The 4,831-nt window shown below is 38.4% G+C and overlaps 1 non-coding gene across 1 annotated transcript; it reads right to left on the bottom strand.

Moving 5' to 3' along the window:
* Positions 1-1,843: 1,843 nt before the first annotated feature.
* LOC121211676 (small nucleolar RNA R71) lies at positions 1,844-1,950 on the bottom strand. The gene has a single exon (XR_005906895.1). It is a non-coding gene; the product is annotated as a small nucleolar RNA R71 (small nucleolar RNA).
* Between the last annotated feature and the right edge of the window lie 2,881 nt (positions 1,951-4,831).

Raw genomic sequence — 4,831 nt, 5'->3', positions numbered from 1 at the left:
GAGATATTATTGATAGGGATTATAAATTGAGAATAATTTATTTTGATTGTGAGTTGAGGATTTTGCTTGAGGACAAGCAAACGCTTAAGTGTGGGGGTATTTGATAAGTCGTAACTTATATATATTTTTATCCCTTGCTTAGCACATTTATGGATGGTTTCTCCTTAGATTTGGTGAATTCGATGTTTTTAATCCTTTAATTTTTATGTTTTATACTTAGGTGAGCATAGGAGAGTAAAAAGAGCGAGAAACGGGCCAAAAACGGAGAAAATGGACCCACGTGGGAAATCAACACGGCCTGGACTTCCTCACACAGGCGTGCCACACAGCTGTGTCCATTTGACAGGATCAAAGTACGACTTACATGGGTAGACTACATGCTCGTGCCTATTCAACAGCCTTGACCATAGGCTGGAGTAATCGCACACACGAGCGTGTCCCTGCCGAGCCCAAGTATTGCCCTATTCAGAAAAGGCCACTTTGGAGGGCTCTTAAGCATTCTAAAGCCTATTTAAAAACTAGATGAGGCACTTAGAATGGACACAGGGAGTAGGAAGCAAGGAATTACTCAAGGGAAGTCGTAGGAAGCAAGGAATTACTCAAGGGAAGCCGATTGGTCCATCTCGGAAGCCAGATTCATCGTCATGACTGAAGATCTCCCTTCAATTTCCATTCAGGGGTTTTGGGTTTTCTTTATGTTTTGTATTCATTATTCTTCTGAGATGTTTTCTTCTATAATTATGAACTAAACCCCCTAAATACCTAAGGGGAATGAAACCTAAGACAGATCTTGTTATTATTATCTGAATTGTATGATAAATATTTGACTTGTTCTTAATTATGTGTTCTTAATTCTTATTTTAATATCCAGGATATTGATTCAAGTTAATGCTCTTATTCAGAGGAGGAAAAGACCCTGTCTAAGAGTAAATTTGTCGTAATTAAGTGGAGTTGATTGCACGCCTAGAGATAGGGTGATAAGATTTTGTCAGATTAGGGTGAAACCTAATAAAGGGATCCATAGATCGAATTAATGTAACACTAGGACGATAATTAGAAAGAGATTTCAATTAATCAACCTAGGGTTAGATGTTATTAGTCTCGAGAGAGATAATAATATAAATTAGGGATTTCTACGGGTCAAGTCAAATGAATAAACCGTTAGATTCAGAGTCAAATAACAAGTGAAGTCTAGGTGGATTTTTCCATGGGTATTGTCTTAATCAATCAAATTTTCCCAAAATTTTTTCCCAATTTCTCTCTATGCACTCTTAGTTCAGTTAATTAGTTCAGATAAACAAATCCCTTAATTTTTAGGATAGATAATAAAAAGAAAGTAACTACTAGTACTCTTGGTTCCTTTGGGTTCGACAATCCGGTCTTGCTAAAGCTATACTACTGTTCGATAGGTACACTTACCTTTATCGTGATCATAGTTAGTTTTAAGAACGATTAATTATAAATTTTTAATACCTATTGTGAATATCACGTATCAGCCATGCCAGTATTTAATGATCTTAATCTGGGTATTAGGAGACCCGAAATTGAGGCACAACAATTCGAGCTGAAGCCAGTCATGTTTCAGATGCTGCAGACAGTTGGCCAATTCAGTGGAATGCCTACCGAAGATCCTCACCTACACTTAAGACTATTTATGTAGGTGAATGATTCTTTCAAGTTAGCCGGAGTACCAGAAGATGCATTACGATTGAAGCTGTTCCCATATTCACTGAGGGACAGAGCTCGAGCCTGGTTGAACTCATTGCCACCGAACTCAATTTTCACATGGCAAGAGTTAGCAAAAAAATTCCTTATGAAGTATTTCCCACCTAGCAAGAATGCTAAGTTGAGGAACGAGATCACTGCCTTTCAACAAATGGATGATGAGTCCTTGTATGAGGCATAGAAAAGGTACAAAGAGTTATTACGAAAGTGCCCTCATCATGGAATCCCACATTGCATCCAACTTGAGACATTTTATAATGGTCTCAATGCTCACACGAGGATGGTAGTGGACGCTTCTGCTAATGGTTCTCTCCTTTTTAAGTCTTATAATGAGGCTTATGAAATTATAGAGAGGATTGCCAGCAACAATTACCAATGGCCAACCAATAGAGCAGTGTCAGGAAGATGAGTTACTGGAATACATGAATTAGACGCTCTTACTTCACTTGCATATCAGGTATCATCAATATCTTCAATGCTTAATAATCTTACTACTAATGGGTCTAACAGTTTTGTAGCACAGCCACCAAATCAATTTGAAAATATAGCCTGTGTTTATTGTGGAGAAGGACATTTGTTCGAAGAATGTCCATCAAACCCAAAATCCATCTAATACATAGGTAACCAGAACCAAAACCGACGATGGCAAGGATTGCAATCCAATTTTTATAACCTATCGTGGCGAAACCACCCAAATTTTTCCTGAAGTAACCAAGGAGCTGGAACCAGTAATACTTACGCCCAACCTATATCGACCTAGCCACCAAGTTTTCACCAACAAGTTCAAAAACTAACCTAACCTGAACCATCCAATGGCTTAGAAAATTTTTTGAAGGCATACATGGCCAAGAATGACACCTTAATCCAAAGCTAAGTAGTTACATTGAAAAACCTAGAAAACCAAATAGGCAGCTTGCAATTGAACTCAGGAATCGACCACTAGGTGCTTTACCTAGTGATATGGAAAATCTGAGGAATCCGGGGAAGGAGCATTGCAAAGCATTAACATTGAAGAGTGGAAAGACAGTAGAGCCCAACACCGTTGAAGCTGAAAAGGAGCAAGCTGATGCTCAAGAATCAAAGGAAGTTCAACTGAGCGTTGAAATTCTAGTTTCACAAGAACAAGAATCTATAAAACCCGACAAGGTAATTTTATAACCAATTAATTCTGATCAACTAACAACCTTGTCAGATGCAGAATTGCCACAAAAGACGAATCAACCAATTCTAGTAAAGAAACCACCACCACCCTACCCTCAAAGACTTCAAAAGCAAAAGCAGGAGATTCAATTCAAGAAGTTCCTTGACGTACTCAAGCAACTTCATATCAACATCCTATTGGCTGAAGCACTTGAGCAAATGTCTAACTATGTCAAATTCATAAAGGATACCCTGTCCAAAAAATGAATACTCGGAGAATTTGATATGGTAGCTCTGACGAATGAATGCAGTGCATATCTTCAAGACAAACTACCCCCAAAATTGAAGGATCCTAGATGTTTTACCATACCTTGCAACATTGGAGCAACATATTGTGGTAAGGCACTATGTGACTTGGCTGCGAGTATCAACTTGATGCCTATGTCAATGTTTAGAAAGTTGGGGATAGGTGAAGTTAAACCTACTATAGTCATAGTTCAATTAGCAGATCGATCCTTAGTACATCCAAAAGGAAAAATCGAGGACGTATTGGTGCATATAGATAAATTTATCTTCCCTACTAATTTTGTTATCCTAGACTTTGAAGTAGACAAAGAAGAGCCAATTATCTTAAGAAGACCGCTCATAGCAACCGGAAGGACCCTTATTGATGTGCAGAAGGGGGAGCTTACTATGCGTGTTCAGGATGATCAGCTAACATTTAACATTTTTAAGTCTATGTGATTTCCTGACACAATTGATGATTGTTCTACAGTATCCGATTTAGAAGATTTAATAGTGGAGAAGGAGCTCAACTATGTGGAGGGTCTGTTGGAACAAATTTTGACATCAGATCCTCCGAATGATGAAGAGAAGGATGAGTACTTAGCTTTTTTAGAAGTTAATCAAAGCGGATTTATTCCGCAATCCTGCTTTGAATCTTTGGAGTTGAGGAAAGGGGTTATGCCCAACCAAAAGTGTCAATCGAGGAGCCACCTAAATTAGAACTCAATGTACTACCTCCACATCTAAAATATGTTTATTTTGGTAACTCTTCTACTCTGCCTGTGATTGTTTCAGTAGAATTAACTACTGACCAAAAAGAGAAACTCATCTTGGTGTTGAAACAATTCAAGAGGGCTATCGGATGGACCATAGCCGATATCCGTGGTATTAGCCCATCTATATGCATGCGCAAGATCATACTAGAAGATGGCGAGAAAGGGATGATCGATGGACAACAAAGACTGAACCCCATCATGAAGGACGTAGTAAAGAAAGAAATCATTAAGTGGTTAGATGCGTGTATAATTTACCCAATCTCAAATAGTTCATGGGTAAGTCCACTCTAGTGCATGCTAAAGAAAGGAGGTATCGTGGTCATTGAAAACGAGAATAACAAGTTGATACCGACTAGAACGATTACGTGATGAAGAATTTGCATCGATTTCCAGAAGCTGAACAATGTGACTAGGAAAGGTCACCTTCTTTTGTCGTTTTTGGACCAAATACTGGATAGACTCGATGGATACTCGGGGTATAATCAAATTACAATAGCACTAGAAGATCAACACAAGACAACATTCACCTGCCCGTACGATACATTTGTATTTAGACGCATGCCATTTGGTTTATGTAATGCACCTTCTACATTTCAAAGATGTATGATGTCTATTTTTACTGACATGGTTGAGAAGTATTTGGTAGTTTTTATGGATGACTTTTTAGTATTTGGAGATACGTATGATAATTGCCTAGCCAATCTAGCCAAGGTACTACGGCGATGCGAAGAAATAAACCTAGTACTCAACTGGGAAAAGTGTCATTTCATGGTACGAGAAGGGATTGTTCTAGGGCATTGGATAACGAGACATGGAATCGAAGTAGATAAAGTAAAGGAAGATGTTATTGAGAAATTCCCACCTCTAACATCTTTAAAAGGTGTTGGAGCTTTTTGGGCCAGGCG

The sequence above is a fragment of the Gossypium hirsutum genome, chromosome A12 (assembly GCF_007990345.1).
Source record: "Gossypium hirsutum isolate 1008001.06 chromosome A12, Gossypium_hirsutum_v2.1, whole genome shotgun sequence".
Classification (NCBI taxonomy): Eukaryota; Viridiplantae; Streptophyta; class Magnoliopsida; order Malvales; family Malvaceae; genus Gossypium; species Gossypium hirsutum.
The sequence above is the reverse complement of the archived record's forward strand: the minus strand, read 5'-3'. Positions and strand labels throughout refer to the sequence as shown.